We start from the raw sequence: 26137 nt of genomic DNA, 5'->3' as shown, positions 1-26137 counted from the left end.
ATAATTATCGATAATTATCATGATTTTTTCGTCGGATAATTATCGATAATTATCATGATTTTTTCGTCGGATAATTATCGATAATTATCATTATAATTATCCATCGATATTTATCAACCAGCCCTGAAGGCTACGTGAGATACGAGAGATTTGAACGTGTCAGTATAAATATGCACACATGTTTTACTTGTGGAACAGTTTTATAGACTTATGAAAATACGTTTAATGGTCAAATTAAAACTTCTGACAAAGTTATTGTAACGTAATCCACTTCTCTTTAGATACGTAAATTTGATGCCCTATAGAATTTAAAAGCTCATTTTAGCATTTTAAAATGGCTTTCATTTAATGCGCATGACAAAAAAAAATTTGCCTGCCGACTTATTTTTTATGACATCATTTCACTTTTTTTTATGCCAGCCGAAAAAAAATATTCGTTAGCTGATAAGCTTTATCTTTAAAAAAATTATCCTTAGGTAAATACACATATTCCTAATCAGCACACCGGCAAATTCTGAAGAAAACACTTCGCAAGGACAACGGTTGGGAAACTGTGGCTCACTCCTGTAATCCCAGGCGTCCGGGAGGCAGAGTTTGTGGATGGCCGTGTGAGGACGACCACCAATCCCCCAACGGGTGGTCGGAATACTTCTGCCACGGGTGTCCCCACCCCTGTCCCCACGTATCCCCCCGTTGGCGTGGCCATTACACATATCTCGCCCTGATTAATCAGATGGTGTCTTCGCCGGGCTCGCGGTCTTCTCAGACTCAATCAGCCCTTTCTTCTTTGAATAAAAAAAAACGGTTCGAAACTGCGAAGAAGGCCCAAGCGCCACAAAGTTTTAGAGGCTACAAACAATATCATCAAAGTTGAAGGTACGTTTCGTGAACGACTTCTCATTGGTCAATTCGTGAAAACTGCGATTGAAATCGTTAAGAACTGGTCAGGGACTAGAAATCCCTTATCTATAAATGCAAAGTTATTTGCTGAAAAACGTAATAACGCTATATCTACTCTAACGTCAGCATACCAGTGGGGAACAAGTAATTGCCAAGTACTTTCTACATAGGCTGATAAAGGGATACTGACGAGAAGAAACTTTTATGTGGCCGCTGCAGATCAATCAGTCGTGACAGAACAAAAAATCAATAACTACGAATCGGTATGGCGTCGATTAGCCTGGACGTCTTTCGATAACCTCAAAAAATCACAAAGTGGCCTTTCGATAATTACCTGGGATTCTTCTACCATAAGTGAGTTTTGGCTAAAGAAAAAGTGGCCAATAGATGGCGCGCCCGACACTGTGTAGCCCCTTCAGATACATATAGGCTTTCCCCAAGTACCTAGAGGTATTGAGGTGCAGCCTAATTTATAGGAGATAGCGGGAAATTTAAATTTTACAAGCCTTAATTTTTGTTTCATTTTTACACGTGCGAATTTTAAAGAAATTTATTTGATAAATATTTATAATTAATCAGCGAACATTTAATTTTAGTTTATCAAATATTTATTTGAACTGAAATAAAAAAATTGTACTAGAATTGATAAATGAATATCACTGACAGTACTTTTGCCTTTTGGCTTTTAATTAGTTCAGGTTTGCTTAGATTGTATGCAATTTTCAAAAATTAAATTGTTAATGAATTTAAAACAAAGCGACAATTAATGAATTTAGAGATCATAAAGAACCGAGTTCGATCGACACGAAAACTCGGTAGTGTTTCCTTTCCTTATGTACTTCAGTGTAATGAGGTAAACCCCACAAATTATCTGTAGGGGCTTCGTAGCGTCACTAGCGCCATCCGTGGTAGAAAAATATTTCACCATATAAAAAATCTAAGTGATCGAACCCGGTAAATGGGAAGACGCTTTGTGCAATTGCCCACCTTTCCAAAAGAATTACGTGTGCAAACATTCTATTGGTATTGCAGTTCGACTGAAGTTAATGGACGTTCCGGAAATAGCAAAGAATATCCTCATATTCCAGAAACAAAAACGCGAAGAATGCTTTATGTATGCAAAATTCATTTATTTTTACGAATTTTGTAATAAAAAGAATTTTGTTATTTTAATCATTTTTGTGGTAAAACCATTTTTTTTGGGCTGGCACTGAAAATTGATGTGTATACTTTGGATGGCACCTAACATCCAGTTTTCTGGTAAATTACGTATTTACCGATTTCCAAAATTATGGTAATTTTAGAACTGTAGTATTAACATACGCTATTAGCGTTTGAGAGCCATTGACGTAAGGACTATTTAAGGTATGCAATTACGCGTATTAGAGGGTTATGATGGATGAAACAGAAGCTAGCAAAATTAATAATTTTAGTTTCGCGTTTCCTCCATGATAACACAGAAGAATTACGACACCTGATTTTTCTCTGATTTGACAATAGTGGACGCTAGACTGTCACCAGGATTCATTTCGGTCGAGAATAGCAATTGCAGAGACAATAGCTGTCAATTAGTCTTCGTATATAAAACCCGCAACGTTTTGAATCCCAATTCCAAAATATGTACGTAACAAATTTGAGTCCAGTACGGAATATATTGTTCGGAGCCAGACATATTAGCATTTATTTCTATCGAGGCCCATATGGCAATGGTTGAAGATCCCCGCAGTAGCTTAAAATTTTCACTCACTCAGTCGGGCTCTCAGTTGGCCAGTTAATCCCATTGATGATGATAAAGGCATTATAAGGATGGCTGCTCTCCGGGCCGGCTACCCAAATTGGCCCAAAGAGTACAGTCGCGGACATTGACAAGCAATCGGGGCCCGAGCCCCCGCTCTCGTCCCAGGGGCCATTTACCGCCAAAAACGCGCACCCCCTTTCCTTGTTCCGAAACAGAAGGTGCACCACCACCCTCCTACTGCCCGCGATGGAAAAAATCATTGTGAAGGCCGATCTGCGCCCCAATCCGCGTATGCGCGCGGTAGTTGCGCTTTTCCGCGGAAGCAGATTTTGTCGCTCGCTTTCAGATTGGATGATTCATTTGGTTTTTGAAGTATTTTTGAGGTTTTTATACTGAACGATCACCGAAATTTGCTTCTCCATAAAATTATTTTCAACCACATATTTGTCCGTCTAAAGTAATTGTCCATCCAATAGATATATTGTCACATTCGCATTTATTCATGCTCACTTACAGTTATCAACCGTATAATCTTCTTCTTACCTGTTAACAAAATAAATAGTCACAATAAAATTGGTTCATAAATTACAAGTAAAATATTTTTATTTTGCACAATATTAAAGTTCAGTATTTACAAAGACCGACTATTGTTTTAGTTATTTGTAAATACTGATTTTAATATTGTGCAAAATAAAAAACCGTTGTTTTTTAAAATTTTTACTTGTAAAATCCATAGTAATTTATCATTTGGTTGTACTTGATACAAATACAATTCGACGAAACCACAAGTGACAATGTTTAGAATAGTTATAAATCGTATCTTCTAAATTCTTCTAAAAAATTCTTGATTCGTTTAGGGCCTCAGATTATTTCTAAATTCAACATAACAATTCTCAGATTTCCTTTAAATCTTGCACAATTCTTCACATTATTTTTAAATCTAAATCACAATATTTAGAATAACTATAAAATACTACGAATGTCGTTTACATTCTTCCTCCACATTATTTCTAAATTCAAAATAACATATTTCAGATTTCCTCTAAGCCTTATACAAGGCTTCAAATTGTTTTTATATCTAAATCACAATATTTAGAATATCTATATAATCTTAAAAAATATCTTGTAGTGTCTTTTAAAAAATATCTAACTGATTCGTTAAAGTTTCACATTATTTCTAAATTCAACATCACAATTTTCAGATTTCTTTTAAACCTTATACAAGGCTTCAAATTGTTTTTAAATCTAAATCACAATATTTAGAATATCTATATAATCTTAAAAAATATCTTGTACATTCTTTTAAAAAATATCTAATAGATTCGATAAAGCTTCACATTATTTCTAAATTCAAAATGTCAATTTTTAAAATAGCAAAAAAATTCCAGACGTATCCTATATATTCATGAAATAAAAATACTATTGCTCAGTAAAGAGAATAATATTCATAGCCAGAGGTACGAGTTTGAACGAAGCGGGAAAAATGAGGCACGGATTTAACGTAACAAAAGACGCCGTGAGGGAAAGCCGGCATATCGGGGGAAGAGGAGACAGAATGAAAATAAAGCAGTCGGGTCCCTTCTGGCGTTTCAAGTAGGTAATGAATATATGATGTCATTTTATGAGCACCCCCGCCCGCGACCCCCCACTCCGCTCCTACAGTCAAGCCAACATACTCCGTCACCGGTACATTGTGCAAAATGAGCCAGGGTGAACTACGGGCCCCGGGTTACGTACACCCCAATCAGTTTGCTCTTTTTACAAACCAGCCAGAGGTGTAACCGTACACCGCGAGTAGGGCTTATTTGAACCGCTCCTCGTTCGGATGGTAGTGTCGGCTGACTCCGAAGGTTGTTCTCCGGAGAGGGTGATTTTGGTCGAGCCCTCTCCGCTACACGGGTAAATTTGTCCCCTTTTGCCGGTGGCCCGTGTGACGGGCATCATAATTCAGGAACTCGGCGGTCATCCCAGCCGTATACCGTGTTTACACAGTGGTCACCGACTTCTTTTCGTTCTACCCCAAATTCGCAAACACAGCTCCGAGCTCTGACCACGCGGACTATATAGGTTCATCTTAATCCATTTGGAATATTTGTCTTTAGGATCAACTACCGAAACGAAACCCAACCAAACAGCACCCTACTCTCTGGGTTTACTTCGCCCATAAGCGCTGGCTTTAAAAAAAATTGAATTTTAAAACGATTTCATGTTGTCTCAATTTGATATTTTTCAATTGCGATTTCGGTGGTTGGTTTTCTGTTTCGATACTTATAATCCGTATAGCTCTGAATATATCCTTTGGAACAACTTTCCGTTCAAATATTTTAATGTATTAAAGCAACTAATTTTTTTGGAACAACTTTCCGTTCAAATATTTTAATGTATTAAAGCAACTAGTTTTTTTGGAACAACTTTCCGTTCAAATATTTTAATGTATTAAAGCAACTAATTTTTTTGGAACAACTTTCCGTTCAAATATTTTAATGTATTAAAGCAACTAATTTTTTTGGAACAACTTTCCGTTCAAATATTTTAATGTATTAAAGCAACTAGTTTTTTTTGGAACCACTTGCCTTTCCAATGATTTAATTAATTTTAGTAAATAATGCCTTTGGTACAATTTGCAATTCAAATGGTTTCATGAACTATAATAACTAATGTCTTTGGAACCACTTTCCGTTCGCAGTAATTAATTTTATTTTTTTTAACAACTTGCCGTTCAATTGATTTAATTAAATTAGTAAACAATGTCTTTGATACATCTTGCCATTCAAATGTTTTCATGAATTATAGTAACTTATTTCTACACGACAAAATGAGTTTTTTTCTGTGGTTCTTACTGTTATGTGTAGTCAATATGAATTGAAAAAATATTTTATAGAGGTTAAGAACACCCCGAGTATGTAACGTGTAGTTTATACACCATAAAGCTTCGCCTTCACTTTCTACCTAATCGTTGACCCCCGTGACCCCCGAATTCCACCTCTTTAAATGGGCATCATCTTAGTATTTTAAAATTATTAATTACCTTTTTTTCTGAATAGTAAAAATATATACTTAAATTTAGTTAGATAACTGTCAACTATTTTGGGGGGCATGACCCCCGTGACCCCGTATCCCCTTCCGCCTATGTGTGTGTATTGGTCCATCAACCGCGTTGGTAGGCCTTTAATCCGCGGCTCTTTTTTTAGCATCGCAGCAGGTCGGGTGTTTGGGTGAATCAGCCTCCAAATCCCGCGCTAAGCCTTGTCAATGTGACCACTCTATTTCCGCCGAATTCGGCTCGCTTCGCTTCGAAATTTCCGATTAAAATAAGTCGGGGAGAAGAAACCAATCTAGGCTGCCTGCTAAACTATACGCTGCTTTTTTGTACGAGGTGTTTTGGATCTAGGCCTAATAGCGCGCATTCGCGTGATATTTTGCTGGTCGTACCATTATAGCGCTCGCTTTGTCGCTACGTAGGTCCATAAGTAACGTAATAAACGTAAGTATGACACTGAAGGATTTCGGTTTTTGATAGTCTCTCGTGGAATAAATGCGTCATCGAACGTTTCGTCACAACCTACGTTCTTAGTTAGCAAAATTAATGTCTGAAATTTGAAAATAATGGTCTTCAGGAACGAATGGGATGTTTAGAATGGTCAATTTTAGGTTCAAATTCAATGATCTATCTTTATTTGGCCAAAATAAACAGTTGAAAGCGTTTCAATTATGAATAAGCCTTGACTGATCTTTCAAATAAACTATCGGCGGTTATTGTTGAGTTTGCAAGTGCAATGGGTTTCCCTCGAGTTCTTCGGTTTCCCCTTTCCATAACGGTTAGTGTGTTAGTTAATATTTAGTGTGTATACAGGGCTTGCCACCACCCTCCTACGCATTGTAAACCGTCCACCTGAATTAATGGCTTTAAAAGTCGCTTGATGACTTAGGCCTAAGGTGGTGCCTGGGGTATTAGCCTAGCTTTTTATTATTATTATTATTATTATTATTATTATTATTATTATGCGGATAGCTTTCAATACTTAGCTTAGTAATAGTACGGTCTTTGTAGAAACAGACCATCGTTATTAAAATTATCGTTGGGAGTATAGCAAGTGTCACACTTACGTTGTTACGTTACTTATGCTAGGTCGCGAATTTGAGAATGTTAATCAAGCTCGAAAGCTTCTTGTTTTTAACATTTTCGTAGCGAAGGTAACTTGGAGTCGTACTACGCGAGTGTTCCTCAGTTTCTTTGCCCTTTGACTGAACCGTCGGGTGACCCAAATCCGCGGACGCGTTTACACTTGACTAAATTCGTTCGGAGCGCGCGCGCTTTCCCCAAATCAAAGGCGGAGCGACGAAGCGTGTGACGCTAGCGCCATCCTGCGACGCCGATGATAACGACGGCGCGTGCCGAGCCACGTGACCTAGCAATTTCCGACGGCGGCTGCTTTTGGGGGGTACTTCGGGACTATACAAGATAATATTCCGTATCCTCCACGATACTTACGCGGTACCTGACGTATAGTAATGTGTATAGTATTTTAGCAGTAGGAAAATACTTTTCGTTTTCCCCTGGGTAGTCTATGGTAAATAAAAATAGGGAATCTGAAGATAAAATTAGCAACGAATACGTAGTCGTTGAAAAAGCGGTGCATTTCTTTCGCCGCAGTGGTGACATCTTCCGTTGCGCATTATAGTCGCAACATAAGTGTTTGGCTAACTGATTGGCGAATTCATATTTTGCAGATATTCAAATTGTAATTAGAGAAAACTTAAAATTAAAACTATAAGCAAGATTTAGGGTACATAATTATAATTATAATCATATTTTTATGAGTGTTGAAGATCTTTTGAAACATGAATTTGATAAATTTTCATTTTCGTCAGCGCCAGGATTTTTACCTTCCACTCGGCTGTCTCGACAAAAGCCGCAAGCGCAAGATTACAAGGCGTAATAAGACAGTATTCGTCCGCCACAGTTATATAGTCCCAAGGTGGAGCTCTGTGGTTAAACAATTCATTCCCCTGAAAACGGTTTATTAGAGACTTTTGCTTATAGCATCACCTATAGTGAGAAACCTACGCAACTGAAACTCAACTAACTAACCTTTGGCATGGTTCCCTGTGATGAAGGGGCAAAGATCGTATATTCAAGGGCCACACAATTATTTGACTTTTAAGGGTGGTGCTACCTACAAAGTCACTTGTTTTGAAAGTGGGAACGTAGGCTCGGGTCAAGTTGTGGAAGAGGAGAAGCTACCTGTAGTTCGACCCGAATTGTTCGAACGGTTCGGTGGAACTTCAATGATTTAAGTCTCAAGTCATAAGACTCATGACCAAGGTCATTCTAGAAATTCAGTAAACATTTAACGCTTCTAAGATAGACATATAATAACAAAAATTAATCATTTCCCTTGGTTCTTTCCTTTAAAATGAATGCTTAATTTTTTCTTAAACGTGCCCTTTAAATGTAATAATAATAATAATAACAATCAGCTAGGCTATTACCCAAGGCACCACCTTAGGCCCAAGTCATCTAGCGACTTTTAATGCGTTTAATTCAGATGACCGGGTTAAATTGCGTAGGATGGTGGTGGCAAGCCCTTCATTCCACCTACCTACACTAACTATTACCGTTAACCTCGACAAGTTTTTATGGAAAGGGGAAACCGAATAACTCGAGGGAAAGCCTCTTTAACCAGTGGGGAGAAAACTCGCAAACTCTACGCGGAAGGAGGGGTTACGAGTTTTCACGTACATTGTGTCTGTCGTATATATCGACTACAAAACGACCCCAAATTGAAGAACGACCGGGAAGATGGGGATCCAGTGAAGCGATTAACAAATTTTTCTTAATTTCCTTCCGATCTTTAAACCTAACGGGCCATGAAATAAACTTTCTCCGCGTCGATCCAAGTTTTACCTTCTCTTTCCCCCTTTTTTCCCCGTAACCCTAACTAAGACTCGTCAATGCGCCAGCTAAGTTTCCAGAATATTATCGCTCGATAAATCAAGTCATTTTCTCCGTTGTCTGAATTGAAACCCTGAGCTGCACCCGGCTAAAACTTTCAACTACGACATTTTACCTCAAACCGCTCTTATTGCGGATAGTGAGTCACCATCGGCAATTCCCTAACGCGGACGCTTCTACCAGTTTCCTTTTAAGTTATCCTAGGAACGTTACGAAGTGTAGGTTGACGGGGGCAATATAGCTTTAATTCGAAAGCGATTGCGGGTGGTGTTTATTCGGGCGAGTGATCAAAAACTCGCGCTCTTTACTTGAAGAAAATTGTGTCGCTTCTTTGGCCCCGCATTATCTACCAAAGAGGGGTAGAGATATCCTGAGGGGATATGGTCCCCCTAAATTTCATACCCCGTTTCGTACGACCCGCGCCCATCTTCCTGGTATCATGGAGTCTCGTTAATTGAACCCCGCGATTCAGAACCTAACTAACCGTTACACTGGTACCGGTTCCATTCTTCATCTCCTCTCGCTTCGGCAGTTTTATTTGGAAGGCCTATTAGGAGATTTTTACCATTTGAGGAATTATTTGGGGGTAGGTTTATTTGTTTAGCGCTTGGAGTTTGAACAAAGTTTCGGATCAGGATTGAAATATTCAAGTCTTTGGCTACCTACCTAATCTCTGTAAAACATTCCTCTAACACCCGTTTTATTTATTACGTCTATCCATGCAAAATTTGCTTACTGGGGAAAATCATTATCGCGAAGCCATTAGAGGTTCGATTTTAATGCTTTTTATTTATACTAGATGGCGTGATGTGTCATGGAAAATTTAATACCTTTTTTATAAAGAGCGTGCAGGAAAACAGAAATTTAGAACAAAGTCATGGGGGGAGACAGAATAACCAGTAGCGGGGATTGGTGTACATAGCAATTAGAGGTTCAATTTTAATGCTTTTATTTATACTAGTTGGCGCCAGTTTAAACTTTATGGCGGGAAGGGGATAAACGTTTTTAACCAAAAAAATCTGTTATATGTAAACACTATATGTTAAATTTAAACGAAGTTTATGGAAAATTTTAATAATTTTCAACGTAACAGACTGCTGACGCCAACTGGAAAAACGTCGGGTATTTACATATCGACCTCTAATGGCGTTACCCCTGTAAAAAGAACCTCCCTCAAAGTCTCAATTGAAACTTTTTTCCAGGAAATAAATAAATATTCAACCTATTTATTACCACTACTTCTAACATTATTTTATGTCAAAATTACTGAAAAACTTAGGTTAAATTATTCATACAAAGATTCTTGTTGAAATAATTTAAAAAAACCGTTAAATATAGCAATTTATTACTGTAAAATCCCGTTTGAATAATAATTTCGAAATTCGTCGATATTAACGATTATTTTTAGCAAGCGAATTCGGAAACTTCTATTCCGTTAAGTAATTTTTTTTAATTTCAATGTTTGCAAAGGGGTAGCAAAAATACTTAATCTCTGTATTTTTGCTTAGGGCTTAGCACTAGACTAAATAGTACCATTTTATTTACGAAATGTCGTAGGACAATTTTTTTTAAATTAACGCGATTCGATTTGGCATGTTTATATCGTTATAGTATATTTGTTGACGCATTATATTTGCTTATAATTTCACGTATGGTTGTTTTGAGGCACTTATGTCCACAACGATCCGCTAACAACGACCGACTCCGAATAGAATTTCTTCCGCTAGAATTAACTCGAGTTTGGCCGACTATGATTATTGCACCGTGAAGAATAAAACACAATGCATATTTCCAAGAATTTATTTATTTATCTTTAGGGACAATGACAATGTGGAGGCAATTTTTAGCGTCGCTCCCAATCCCTTTACGCTCGAAGACTAAGATTGAAGTACACGCCGGTGACGTTTTTACATCCCCACCCCCACTCGTGCACGCCATGAAATAGAGCATAGTTATTCTCCCTAAATATAAATAAATACAATCATACTACAACAATAGCCCAAAAAATTCTCTAAAAATCAACAATAAAATACCTGGGAACGCCGATAGGTATCGCCATAAGTCTATAATATTATTCCATAAGTTTGTCACTTTGGGGAATATTTTACTGAGAGCTAGAAGCGGAGTGACGTCATCACAAGAAGGAAATATGACCCTAGTGAGGCGCTGTCAAATACTACGTGTGACGCCGTCGAAGCCCGTAATGCAGTCTGTTTTGCGAATAGCTCTCAGTAAAACGTTTACACGTGAAGAATAGGAAGTGTCACGCTTATGCAACAATATTATACACTTATGGTATCGCGTATCGTTAAAAAAAGGTCCTATAAAAAATAAATATTTGATTATCCGAACGAATGTTTTTCTTGGCATTCCTTTTATTTCCTTTTGTCCAATTTAAATCGTCAACAAAGGGAGAGAGAAGGATAATGTAAAACTGGCCCCGAGAACACCAAATATCTTCGGAAGGTATAAAATACGACAATGACTCCTAGCGCCATCTATGGGGAAGGAGGGGGGCGGGAATCGGAAAAAGGAGGGAGGAAGAGAGAGAGAGAGGAAATAAAAAAGTGGAAATACATTGACAAAATTTCCCAGGGGGTTCTGAGAGGGGTGGATCGTCCGTGGCCGCGGACCGAATATCGCGGAGGGCTCTTTGGCGAACAAAAGTGCGTAAGATGGTTACTTTGAAGGCCCCCCCCCCACCCCCATTTCTACCGAGATAACTTATTTCTCTGTATTACGCGTGTCCTGCCGTGTTGATATACATTTTTTAATACAAGTAGTGGACTGACTGTCCATTGGGGAGTGGATCACACGACACTGAACCGGACTCTCCGTGATACAGATCCACGTAGGGGGGGTCGTACCGGTAAAGGGGGGGATTGAATAAGTCGTACCGGGTGATATTTCACAAAGGTCCTTTAGTACGAATTCCAGGTTACGTATCTAGTATTTAAAGGTCTACGGAATCGTTTGAAATCTTCGGACCAAATTTCGTGACGTGACTCAAGCGTGCCCTCCCCCGATCACCCGTCGTCAAAACATATGATTCTGTAGTCGCACTTTCAACATTCAAACGACTCTAGGAGACTAGGACCCTTTAAATTTTGTCTAATTTAACGGTTTTGTAGCTTCAAATCACTCGTCGATCTGTTTTGTACAGATATTTTTCGCTTCAGGTTAGCAAAACCGCCAAATTTTAAAAAAATTCCGCTACTTGAATATTTTCACGCTGGCTCGTAGTTGGTTAGCTTGAATATAAGTCTCCACACTAGTAGCGGGAAATATGCAAATTACGCGGCATAATACTAGCGCCATCTAACTATATTGAGGATAAAATTGTATTCGCAGTGCTACCAACTTTCCAATGAATTTCACTAGTTGGCGGTTTTTATTTCCTCAATGTCTATCTAGAAAATTTTCAAAAATATACTCTAGAAGCGACAAAACATACCTCCTTAAAGTAAAAGACAAAATAATCTTCCCGCAATACACATTTGACAAGGGAGAAATTCCTTTTACAGGAATAACGCCATTAGAGGTTGATTTTTAAATTCCCGAGGTTTTGTTAGATGGCGCCAGCAGTTTGAACCGTTGAAAATCTTAATTTTCGAAAAGCTATGTTGAACATTTGTTTATAATGCTTACATATAACTTCACTGAAGATAATGTAAGATTATTTTTGTAAAATAATTTTATTTCCTTCCCATCAAGTTGAAATTGGCACCATCTATTGTAAATAAAATCATGTAAATCGAAACTCTAATGGCTTAGCTCTAAATGTTTGTTTTCATGTAAGCGATTTTTTAAATCAGCCTATAGACAAAATTATAATTTGTACTGTTACGTGGAAAATCCGCAATGCCCGCTCTGTGGTTGGTCAGTCGAAGACATTGGCCATCTCCTAGCTGAGCTGCTGAGTGTTCGAAATTCGAAAACGTTCGAAAAGATTATATTTACGCGAACGAACTGGACAAGTCAAATGATTGCGTGGCGTATCTTTTGGGCTTAGGATCGTGATGAAACGAATTCTGGGGCGTTGGGGACAATTGAGAACTAAACCGTTTCCAGTTAGTACCAAATTTTAAAATTTTATTCCCTCTTGCAAATTCATTCATGTATGAGCTGTACATATTGTAAATAGCTTTATTATTTGTCATATCCATCTTTTTTTTTTCCAAATTCTATAGTTTTTTGCCAAACTTATTCAAACGAAATTGTTGTATATAATATGTTTTTGACGATGGCAAATATATTTTAAAGTGTAACTCGTTAATCTATATTTAAGGTTCCTCCCTGTTATAAAAGGGATTTGTTCTTTAACAAAGAGTTAATAAATATTCATTCATTGTATAATTTATCTATTGTGCTAACTTGTAAAATACTCCCTATTGTAAAAGGGACCCCAAATGAGGTGAAAGAATAAAAGTTTATTTATTCATTCTCAAAAGACGAACCTCTAATTGCTTCCTTCTAAATGTTGGTTTCCCTGTAAGCATTTTGACAGACTAATACGGCGACCTTATAATCCAGAGTAATCATTTCTGTTTATCAAAAGATCTTGGAATATCTACTTATAACGTTAAATAATAAATGAAGTCGTCCGTGTTTTTAGAGGACGAGAGGTCGAAGGGGGGGGGGGGGGTGTGGACAGTGAAGGTCACACACGAAGAACGTCCCCTCCCTCCTCCCCCTAAATTTATATTGAAGATCCGTTCTTTGGTCTTTCGCCGACTTTTTATATCGTAGACATTATTGGCCCCAGCGTTCTCCATATCGAATCGGTCAAGTCGTACCTAGTTAACCTCCGAGTGTACCACGAAGTAGGCTGGTCATCGTTTGAGGTTAATGACAACTGAGCAAGTTAAATTGCGTATACGAAACGGGCTTAGGTACGCCAGGTTAGTCAATGTCACGCGATTGGAGAGAGACATACGGTATAGGTCATTCCTCGGGGAATTTTGAACAAAATACGAAGCGTTATTTCTGCGACGGGAAACAGCCATTTAAACGGCGTTTTAGTAATTACGACCAACAAAGACTCCCTTTTATATTCGTATAAAAGTTAGCTTTACCTTGATCTAGCTGCCTTTAATTTAACTTCGTCCCTTACAGAGAGAGTTAATAGCGGCTAAACTACAATATAGCGTCCGTGAATTGCAAATGATTCTTGTCATGAACGGTGGCAATGCGCTGTTTGCGAGTTGTTATATCCGCTCCCTGTCCCGCCTTTTAAATAACCAAAAATCTAATCTAAGTTTCCATTGCTATAAACTAAAGGGTTTTTAGTTTTAGGAGTGATCAATGATGCATACTGAACCCAAAATAATGAAACTTTTCTTTTGATAATTATTTAATTCGGTCTAAACTTTTAGAATATTGAAATCGCTATACAAATTGGTGAACTTTTTCAAATATCGGTGATTCTTATACAAATTGGTAAAAGTTTTCCAAATAAAGGTGATTCTTATACAAATTGTTAAAAGGTTTCCAAACATAGGTGATTCTTATACAAATTGGTAAAAGCTTTTCAAATATCGGTGATTCTTATACAAATTGGTAAAAGCTTTTCAAATATCGGTGATTCTTATACAAATTGGTAAAAGCTTTTCAAATATAGGTGATTCTTATACAAATTGGTAAAAGCTTTTCAAATATCGGTGATTCTTATACAAATTGGTAAAAGCTTTTCAAATATCGGTGATTCTTATACAAATTGGTAAAAGCTTTTCAAATATCGGTGAATCTTATACAAATTGGTAAAAGCTTTTCAAATATCGGTGATTCTTATACAAATTGGTAAAAGCTTTCCAAATATAGGTCGGTGATTCTAAAACAAATGAGTCACACACCTTTCATACATCGATTCATATAAATTACTCGAAACGTTTCCAATATCGATGATTTGATCGAGACTTTTCAAATATCGATGATTTGATCAAAACGTTTCCAATATCGATGATTGGATCAAAACGTTTCAAATATCGATGATTTGATCAAAACGTTTCCAATATCGATGATTTGATCAAAACGTTTCAAATATCGATGGTTTGATCGAAACGTTTCAAATATCGATGATTTCATCAAAACGTTTCAAATATCGATGATTTGATCAAAACGTTTCCAATATCGATGATTTGATCAAAACGTTTCAAATATCGATGATTGGATCAAAACGTTTCAAATATCGATGATTTGTATACAAATTGCTCAAAATTTTCCAATAGTAAATTTTTATCATTTAAATTTCAATCAGTATTAAATCCGAATAAAATCAAATCTTTCGTATTGGCTGATAAAGATTTTAAGTAAGTAAATCGTAATACCATTTTTAATCTTGATGATTAGGATATTCTGTAACAGAGTGATCTGTCCTTCAGATGCAGGCAAAGTATATCGAGTGTGGAGGGGAGGGTGTAATGTCATTTTACTTTGTGCTAAAAGGCTTCTGTTTTTCTCTCGAGTTGACCCCTGCGCCTTCTTCGCCCCGCTAAGTGAAAAGAATCGGACCCGGGACATCCCTAATTCAAAGTCGCTCCGCCCCACCTCGCCTACTCTTCACACTGACAAATTTTCAGGGCCTATACTTAATGTATTCTTTTACCAGGGAAATTGTCAACGCGAGCCCGTTCGCATTCCATGATTTGGCATTTTCACAATTTTAAACATTCCTTATATGTTAAATTTTAAGTTTTTATTTCAAATTAGTTGTTTTTGCGAATGAAATTCATGAGCCGACAGTGCCACATTATGCAAATTAATTTAACACTAATTTTTCTTTTGCGAAAAAATAACCTCATTTAGATGTCAATTTAAATTAGAATAAACCAATTTATAACTTATTTTTAAATATTGATAGACTACTCTTTAAATTAGTATTATTTTAGTTATTTTTAGAGGATACGCGGTGTCTAAATGCTTACTGGGAAACAAACAAATAGAGGGAAGCCATAAGCGGTTCGATTTTAATTATTTTATACATACTAGATGACGCTAGCTTATTTTTTCCCGGGATTTATTACAAAAGAAACCACTTTTAATAGAATTTAAGTTATATTTTATGCAAAAACCTTAAAACTAGTGAAATATTCTGAATAAAATTAAATATAGGGTTGTAAGACTGAAACTTTTCCGGAAAATGTTCCGTATTTTTCCGGAAATAATGAAAAAGTTGTATTTCCATGATTAGTCTAATATTGTTTGCAAATTTAAATAAAGTGGCATTTTCGCCTCTTTTTTTCGAATCTAAAAGTAAAACTAAACCTCTAAACTAGCTTTAAACTGATTAACGATGTAACACAATTAATGTTTTGTAGTATGTTTACTGTTATTAGACATTTTATATCGATAAAAAGTTAAAAACATTAAAAACCCTTAAAAATAAATTTGTGTTTCAATTTTTTATTGTTCTGATTTGCAGAAAATTTTCCGGAAAATTTGTATTGAACCTTTTAACAACTCTAAATATATAAATACAAAAAAATCGCGGTTAATATATTTTAAATCCGTTAAGTTAATAAATAATATTAATTATCTATTTTTAGGTTAAAGCAATAGTAAATATATTTATACTAAGGGACGATATTTGGCGTTGTTTTAGGTTAAAGCACATTCAGACTGTTGGCGCCATAATAATTACCCAAGGCACCTCCTTAGACCCAAGTTTTCTAGCGACCTTTAATTCCTTAAACAGGTGGCCAGGTTAATAGAATTTGGCTATTTAAAAATCAACCCATCATAAATATTTTCCTTGATCAAATACGTATATTTCTCTGAATTGTAACTTGTGGTGACGGCGCTTGGATAATCTCGGTTTCAAAAAGCTTATTTTGGAACGGGAGAATCCGTGATACGAAACGGCTGGATGGATCCGAACGCATCCTCCAGTTTGATTCCGTCAGGATCCCCCGCAATTGGGTCTTCCCCTTCGGGCGTCGGCGTCTTATAAGCGGCTGTGCGGCAGGGGTGGTGCGGGGCCGCCCGGGTATAGCTCGAGCGTTGACACTTTGAATGAGGACGAATGGCCGTCCACTCTGGCTCCGTCTCAGTCCCTTATAATGGACAAGACCCCACCAGTAGCGGCGCCCTTAACTAGCTTAATGCAATTTTCCACTTTTAGTCGCTCGCTCTTAGCTATACCTTCCTATTTTTACTCTAAACCACCCCGGGGCTCACCCGGAAACCCGCGTTACCATTCGATCGCGCTGACTTCACCCCTTACTTAGCCTCGCTCACGAGTTATCTCTTGGTTAAGCCATTGTCTCCCAATCTCGATAGCGATAAACAGTTGGAGAAAAGTCCTTACCATAAAACTGGCAACGAGTCCTCTTCTCATCCCCTATATTTTTGAATAAAAAAGGGATGGTCTAAGAGCCACTTTGTTTCAACTACCTCTAGCGTGATAAGAACAGGGTTATTCAACTTAAGGAGGTTGGATTACGGAAGATATGGGATGGCGTCCATAGTGTCAGACTTTCTTTCTTCATATTTTTTCTCTTTTATCGTAACCTATTAATTAACCTTGTTAATTACATTTACTTAAGATATTGTTAATTTTAAATAAATATTTACTGAAGATATAAAATTATATAAATTTTATAAAACTATTTTCATAAATAATAGACCCCACCATTGTTTTCTTATTTTTTCACGAGTTTCTATTTATCTGAAACAGAGGGCTCTCAACGCCGTCACCGGGGGGATGAGAATCTGCCTTATTGCTGAACATGCGTTTTTAGTTAAGAGGGTTTTCAGTAGGGCAAAAACGATGCGACTGTGAATATCGATGCGACTGTGAATATCGATGCGAAGAAAGACTGTATTAGGCCTAACAGGGGTTTTTTTTTGGCGACAACGCACGTCATAGTGGCGTTTTCACCCTATTGAAAACCAGCCTTTAATAATATTAATCAGCTAAGCTAAGGATTCACACAGGCCTAAGTCAGTGGCTTGTGAAGTCATCTAGCGAATTTCAACATTTGCCTTTAATTTAGGTGACCGGGTTACAACGCGTAGGAGGGTGGTGGAAAGCCCTTCATACCACGCGAGCCAACAGCTCACTACACTTACTATTACCGTTAACCCCAACTAGTTTTTTTGGATGGGGAAACTGAAGACTGTTATAAAGGTTATCCAACCTTCTACAAGTGGAATAACAGTGGGAAAAAGGCACTTTCCAGTTGTTGAATCTCCGTGGAAATTCGGTTGAGTAATATAGGGTTGGTGAGGGCCATTTAGGGTCGTTGATAATAAAGGAAAATAAAGGTTTCCGTTGTTGCCAGTGAATTTAGTTAGTTAGGGGCATTGAGGGTGTTATATATGTTTGAATCCGTCGCTGTCTTTTGGGTGGCTCCCTCGGTGGCCCCCACTGACGACATTGAAACTGTTCGCCTTTCAAGCTTTCTTTGTCTTCGTCGTTTTGGAAATTCCTTTCTCTCTGGCAACTCTAAACTCAAGCCGTTAAATGTGCCAGGGGCTTTTGGGATCAACGAGATCAAGATGAGATTGTTTGGATGACTATAGGCCGTTCGATCACGATGTAATTAAAATTAAGCATCACTTAAGTTAAGGACGTAATCGTGATTATATATACACATAACTAAAGTACGTTCAGACTATGCAATTTTGTTGGTGCCAAATTTGTTGCTCATATCGGACGTACCAATTAATTGGACAACATACGCTGTTCGCCCTTTTACACCAAACAACAGGGTTGTTCAAAATGCATTTTGAATTAGAAAAAGTATTTTGAATTTTGTGGTTTTGATACGCGCAAAAACATTTTCAAAATGTTTTTGCTCTGGTACCATCACCTCAGCTCCTGTAGAGAAAGTTCGATTGTTATTTACTCCCAAGTAATCATAGATGGCGATACTTACTCAGAAGCAGACGAACATTCGTTAAGTGCCACCGCTTCATTTCCCACGCTAGCTGCGAGGATGATTTTGAAATCTCTACTTAATTTTTATAAATTACTAATTAATCCTGATAATTAATTAAAAAATAATTATTAATAATTAAAATATAAATAATTAAAAGTAAACAGAGTGCATTTGTAAAAACATTTTGCATTTTGAAAAACTATTTTGTATTTTATTTTGAGCTGCCAAAACCATTTTACATTTGGCATTTAGAAAACCAATTTTCAAAATGCTTTTTGCATTTTACATTTTAAGTTATGAAGAAAGTATTTTGCATTTTACATTTTAAGTTATGAAGAAAGTATTTTGCATTTTACATTTTAAGTTATGAAGAAAGTATTTTGCATTTTACATTTTAAGTTATGAAGAAAGTATTTTGCATTTTACATTTTAAGTTATGAAGAAAGTATTTTGCATTTTACATTTTAAGTTATGAAGAAAGTATTTTGCATTTTACATTTTAAGTTATGAAGAAAGTATTTTGCATTTTACATTTTAAGTTATGAAGAAAGTATTTTGCATTTTACATTTTAAGTTATGAAGAAAGTATTTTGCATTTTACATTTTGAGTTATGAAGAAAGTATTTTGCATTTTACATTTTGAGTTATGAAGAAAGTATTTTGCATTTTACATTTTAAGTTATGAAGAAAGTATTTTGCATTTTACATTTTAAGTTATGAAGAAAGTATTTTGCATTTTACATTTTGAGTTATGAAGAAAGTATTTTGCATTTTACATTTTGAGTTATGAAGAAAGTATTTTGCATTTTACATTTTGAGTTATGAAGAAAGTATTTTGCATTTTACATTTTAAGTTATGAAGAAAGTATTTTGCATTTTACATTTTAAGTTATGAAGAAAGTATTTTGCATTTTACATTTTGAGTTATGAAGAAAGTATTTTGCATTTTACATTTTGAGTTATGAAGAAAGTATTTTGCATTTTACATTTTAAGTTATGAAGAAAGTATTTTGCATTTTACATTTTGAGTTATGAAGAAAGTATTTTGCATTTTACATTTTGAGTTATGAAGAAAGTATTTTGCATTTTACATTTTGAGTTATGAAGAAAGTATTTTGCATTTTACATTTTGAGTTATGAAGAAAGTATTTTGCATTTTACATTTTGAGTTATGAAGAAAGTATTTTGCATTTTACATTTTAAGTTATGAAGAAAGTATTTTGCATTTTACATTTTAAGTTATGAAGAAAGTATTTTGCATTTTACATTTTGAGTTATGAAGAAAGTATTTTGCATTTTACATTTTGAGTTATGAAGAAAGTATTTTGCATTTTACATTTTGAGTTATGAAGAAAGTATTTTGCATTTTACATTTTAAGTTATGAAGAAAGTATTTTGCATTTTACATTTTAAGTTATGAAGAAAGTATTTTGCATTTTACATTTTGAGTTATGGAGAAAGTATTTTGCATTTTACATTTTGAGTTATGGAGAAAATATTTGGCATTTTGAACTACCCTGCCAAACAATGCCTTTATATTGAACTGTTGTGGTGCACAAAAGCCAGGGTTGGCAATTTTTTGATTTAAAAGAAAAATCAAATCGATTTTTTTATTTAAATCGGATTTTTATTGATTTTTTTGATTTTTTTATTTTAATTAAAATTTCAAAGTTTTATATAATTTAGTATCATAATTTTACCTAAAACAAATATGTTTTAATTTTTAAAGACTTAATCTATATATATATATGTATAATGAATTTATTAAATTTAAGCTAATAATCATATAGAAGTTTTTATTTTTTAAAACCTATTTTGGTACTTTGCAATAAAAATTCGGCAGAATCTCCACCCACAGGACGGTAGAATCCAATGCAACATTTGGGGGAAGTACACGAAAGCCTTTTAGGTTTACATAGAGCCATGGCGAGAAGCTCATAATATACTGGATTATCGTCTGCTAAGCAGACTATTTTCCTTGATAAAAGACCAAAGCATCTGCTTAGAAGACGAAAATCCAGTAGTTTTTAAGCTTCTCTATTTGGCCAATACGTGAATCTATGTAAATCTAAAAGGCTAATTGGCGAAGTTTTTCTTTTTCAAAAATTATATATAAAAATGATTTAAATCGTGATTTAAATCAAGTTGATCATGGGATTTTGGGGGTTTATTTTGTTGTCGTCTGCTATACTGTTTCTTGTATGAAAATTAAAAATTAGGTTTAGCCTGTAGAAATTATTTGTCTGCTATTTCGATAATAACAATATTAGATAGTAAGCAGTCGACGGCTTATATTTTTCCCCACGTTAGTGACGTCACGGAATATAATTCGGGAATAGCGTCATTTCATTGGTTGAATTTTCAATATTTGTATATCTCAAACCAATTGTACACAAAAAAATCGGTCATAACAGCAAAAAGTGTTCCAATATTTGTTGTTCACTGCCAATTAGTTTACCAAACTTGTTGGCCAAACTAATTGGCCTTTAAAGTTGTATAACCTGAACGCCCCTTTATTTGAGTTTTCTTTTAATACAAAATTTATGTTTTAATATTCTATTACATTTTGTTCTATACTTCAGTTGAGCAATCGAGTTGAATAATTTGTATGTTTTCCTGTATAGCTTTAGTGTAATTCTGTAATATACTTTTTTTAAAACTTAAATAAATCATTCATTGCGTAGATAAGCACCTTGAAAGTTTTTTATTTTGTAACAAATATATGACTTTGTATAAAATATTTTTTTTTAAATTAAATAAAACGTTTGTTCATTGTTTATTTTCGCATAAACAAAATAGGTTTAGTTCTTAAAACAATTTTTGAAATTTATTAATAAAATAAAACATTTTGTCGATCAAAGTAAAGCACATTTTGGCATCAATATAATAGGTTAATTCTCAAAAATATTTTCTTTTAAAATAAATAATGAGCTTCTTCCACGGTGTATTAACATTTCGTATCAACAATATACAGGGTGTCCATATTAAAACGATCCAGAGCTAATAATTGAAAAGCTATTTTTCCTAGGAATTTAATATTTTCAGATCGCATAGCACGCCCAGGTCGTCAATAGATGATATGAAACTCAATGACCTTGAACCATGTCCTTAAGGTCATTCAAAATCTATCTCGAGAACCGTTAATTTTAGAGACTCGGTTCGAATTAGAAAGGTGTGCGCCATCCCATTTTATTTCCAAGTGACTCTGAAACGATGTAAATTGGCCAAATTCCTAGGAAAAATTGATCGTTTTTTAGTGGACACTGCGTATAAATTATCATATTTTATTATTATTATTTTGAAATGTAATAAGCTTCTTCATAGTTGGTTTCACATTAATGTTTAGTATCTTATCACATCAGTTGTTAATTTAATTTACAATTTAAGTTGATACATACATTAGTCATATCATACGTTCAAATAAATCTCGGAATTTATTATTAATAATATTGCAGCAGAATATTAAAAGGTATTATTTAAAGCAGAAACGCGAATCTTTGTAATTCTTTAATTTCACCTTTATTTCACCAGAAAAAGCATTAATAATTCAATACTCAAAATTTCAAAATATATATCTAAGATACGTTAGAGTGTAATGAGAAAGTGAATTAATAAAACCTTTCTCCTCTAGATAATATGAATTCTTATTTGCCGCAACCCTCTCGCGAATTGCTTTATTTTATTTTAAATTTCGACGTACATTAGATTCCCACGAGTTTTATATCACTGGCAGAAAGAAAAGTATATTCCGGGTAAAAGATTTCGTCGTTGAATATTGAAAAGACACTGGCAGATGCGTACGTAAACGGGGATTTAACCAACCGCGCTTTACGCTCCTCCCTCTCTGCTTTAGCTTCACACACGCCTCGTAGTCAAATGTATAAAACCCTATAACGCGTGCGGGGAAAATAAGTTATCGGTGGGCCGCACTTTTTGGGCTCTTTAATATTTAATAAGCCACAACAGAAAACCTTGAAGGGGGGAGGAAGGAAAATGGAGGGGGAGGGCAGATCAAACCGACGGTTGAAACTTGGGATGTTTGTCCCCGCCAAAATAACGAGATTAAAATTTCAAACGATTTGGGTTAGGGCGTGCGGCATATAATAACGGAATATTTGAACGAGGGCAGAACCGTATCAAGTGTATATTTCATTATATCACGTTGTCACGTATCTTTGGCCAAATATTGATATCGGGAAAACGGCGGGATTTCACTAATCCATAACGGGAACATTCCCGGTTATTCCGCCTCGTATTTAGATTTGGAAATATATCCGATACAAAGTATCGGAGAACGGCTATTTCATCGGCGATTTGAACGCGAGAGTCTTGGTGGTCTTCGGGGACTTCGGACATCTTGACTTTGAATGTTTGTACGTATATTCGAACAAAAAATGTTCTCCCGTGACTGAAGATGGATTCGAAGTATATGACCAAGGCCTAGCTTCTCATGTTTTATAGAACCATTCGCGCGGGGGGTATACAAGTAAGGAAAACAAATTCATAATTCAGGTTATACGCGACTGTCGTAAAACTTGGCTATCAAATTTGGTTTTACGTGTTGTTTTGGAATTGCGAAACGGTTCTCCTGGGATCGTAACAACGAATGGCGTTTTTGCGTTTTTCCTTTTTTCACGTCCTTATCAGATCAAATTGATCCCTTTTTTGGAGTAATAACGTATATGAAAAGTTTACTACGTAACGTTATTAGATAAATGTGTTTTCCACTAAGCTTACTAAATTATGCATTCACTTTATTTAGTTCATTATTTCCTTTTAGATTGACTACAAATTATTTAAAATTTTGTACTTATGAGGTTGATAAACTTGAATAGATGAACTGTTTAATTGTAAAATAAATAAATACGATTGTAAATTAATTAAAATTTAGTCATATTTACTTAACAGTTCATAAATATTCGGCTATTTTCAGACGAAATTCTTAATTTCAGAATATAAATTGAGTTCAATTTTTAAATATTGTAGATTTTTATTAATTTAATTTCCTTAATTTCATTATTTAAATAATAATTTCGGAGTCGATTTGAAAATCCAATTAAAAAATGACAGCGATAGGCAAAAATAGTGAGCCGTTATTTCCCCGTTCTATCGGTGTCGGAAAGACTAATGCCCGTGGCCAACAGATGTCGTCATTTCGTGACCCGGACCTATGACCCCCAAGGTGGCACTATCTCTCTCCAGACCTCGACGGGGTGGCCAGGGCCAAACCTATAACGAACTTTCAATCTTGTCACAACACACGCGCCACGCGCGAGAGTCCTCATCCCCAAAACCCTGTCCGGGGTTTCAGTCCCTGGCACGCTAGTTCCCTGGCCAATTCGGCAAAGAGGACCCTTTATCAGGAAGACAATAAACCATAGCTAAAATAAACGCCTTATAGCGCACTATGAAATCCATAAATTCGACACGAACGGAGAGAGAGCGGCCACCCTAAAATCATCCCGAAGCGTCGGCCGCTCGCCCTTTTCCAACGCGTCAAGTCGTCGAGGACTGAGAAGGCATGCCTTTAAAAGTGACGGGAGTTTATCGTGGCCCAACAGGACTCTAACGGGGTAGTCACGCTCGGTCGCTTGCCCAGACACTGGCGGCATCAGCCCCCTTTCCATTTTACAGCGAGACGCCGAGGCCTGGCGCGGGCCGCGCACCCCCGTTTGGTCGGGAGTGAGCCAGGGTGACTCCACGCTAGAGCGAACGCTTAATGATTCGTAAAGGGAATGACAGAGTTATAAGGGTGAGAGAGAGAGTCGCGCCGGTCGCTGTTAAAAGATGGCGCTACCTTCGCTAAAACTAAAACTCGTTATTATACGTCGCCTTTCTCTAAAAGTCTATAGCGTTGAGACAAAAGCTTTCGGCGATAACGGAGCCCCGCTATACCGATTAACTCCCGACGGATTCTTTGCTCTTTCAGCGAGAGAGCTTTTCTGTCGTCACAGTTAACGCTCTTGTTTCGCGATAGGTGGCGCCGCTTTGTATATAAGTTTTGGGTGCCGCCGAGAGTGAACGGAGAGGAGAAGGGCCGTCTTTTCAACGAAGAGATTAAACGCGTCCCCTGGATTTTGAAAAGTGTAAGCTGACGATAGATACGCTACGATGCCCCCTAAGCCTCGGTAAGGCCTCGGTCTCTTTCGCTCTTTTCGGCCCGTTACGTGCTGCTGCTGTTTGCAGTGCCGAGAGATGGCGATAATACGCCAGTGTGGGCTCCCGGAGAAAAGAGAAGTATATGGTAAAACGGAGATAATGGTGGAAATTTTAAAACTGCGAGCGCGTGGGGAGCGCCCTGATTTGACTAATTAGACGATTTAAAGCGAAACTGGCGGGTTTGTTTCGTCAAGGGTCTCGGTATGGAATTGTTGGCGGAGCTTTGTCGCGGAATTACCCGGCTGGGATTCTGTAATTCTCGGCGAATTACAAAGAGCTTAATTTTTAGCACACCTTGGGCCCCGAACGCTGTTAAAATTTGAAATTTATGGTCGTACCGACGGAGACCCGCGGCTTAACTTGTTGATTTTATACGGTTTATATAGTTTTGGAACGACTCTGATAAGACTAGTGCAGTTAATTTAATCTTAAGTCGCGTCCTGCGAGTGAATTTGTTCCGACTAACAAATTAGGCCGAACTTACGTAATTGCCCTTCTCGGTATTTAAGTCTATTAAGTATATTTGCGAAATGGACCTTCTTCGCCTAACTGAAGCGTCACACCCCCTTTGGGGAACATTGAAATTCTAATATCTCTAATTTGGTTCAAAAGGCGTACGAAATTTATAACTTTCTCTGCTCTATTGAGTTTCACCTAGAGATGGCCTTAGTGAACCAAACCCTGTAATTTAACTTCTTCCTGAACTTTGATGTCGCGCGTATGAAACACTTTTACAGGCGCCAGTAGGCCAAAAATATAAATATCAAAAACTCTGGATATTTCTTCATTTTAGAATTTCAATATGGTCGAGAATTCTTAATATATTTAAATTTTGGAAAATATAGAAGTTTTAAATTTGTATTTATGTTTATTTTCGTGAATCCGCTACTTCTATAAGAAACTCGTGAAAGATGGTCAAACTGGGTCTTATTAAAATTCCATCAAAAATATCCTATATGGAAAAATCTTGTTTTGTTGATATGATAGCCTTTGGGGCCCTGGAAGAAGAGAGGGGGATGCAGTAGATTTTCTTGAATGTTAATGGCAGTAACAGGGGGACGGGGGTAGGGATGGGATTTGAGAACTGTTGTATAATAAATAGCGGTATCGTAAATCAACGAAGAGAGGTGGGCGAAGAAGGTTGAAATACGTTTGTTAGATCATCTCGGAACGGGTTTTTGGGGAAGAAAATGGGCTGGAACGTTTGGCAAATATTTTTCCACGCCCCCTCGGGCCCCCTAGCGGCCTCTTACTTATCGAAGTTTTGGAAGTTTGGTCCCCCTCTTCCTATACTCCTCCTCCTAATCCTCATCCCAGAAGTTTTACTCTTTTAAAAGCAACGCGAAGAGTGATACCCAAAGTTTTCCACCCTTTCTTAAGACGCATCTATCTTGTTTTAAAGCATCGAGAAACAGCGAAGTTTACTTTTAAAGACTATATTTCCATCCATAGATGTCGCTTCTCGGGAGTCATCGGGGAAAACTGACTGAAAAGGAGGGGGGT

General features: G+C 36.5%; 1 long non-coding RNA gene across 1 annotated transcript in view; it reads left to right on the top strand.

Annotated features, from left to right (window-relative positions):
* Positions 1 to 4104: 4104 nt before the first annotated feature.
* LOC149948758 (uncharacterized) overlaps positions 4105 to 26137 on the top strand; it is a 38266-nt gene continuing 16233 nt past the window's right edge. The window contains exon 1 of the long non-coding RNA XR_016480688.1: positions 4105 to 4235. This is a non-coding gene — a long non-coding RNA (uncharacterized LOC149948758). The remainder of the gene's footprint in view (positions 4236 to 26137) is intronic.

The sequence above is a fragment of the Leiobunum rupestre genome, chromosome 4 (genome assembly GCF_980474605.1).
Source record: "Leiobunum rupestre chromosome 4, qqLeiRupe1.1.hap1, whole genome shotgun sequence".
Lineage (NCBI taxonomy): Eukaryota > Metazoa > Arthropoda > Arachnida > Opiliones > Sclerosomatidae > Leiobunum > Leiobunum rupestre.
This window is presented reverse-complemented; position numbering and strand designations above follow the sequence as displayed.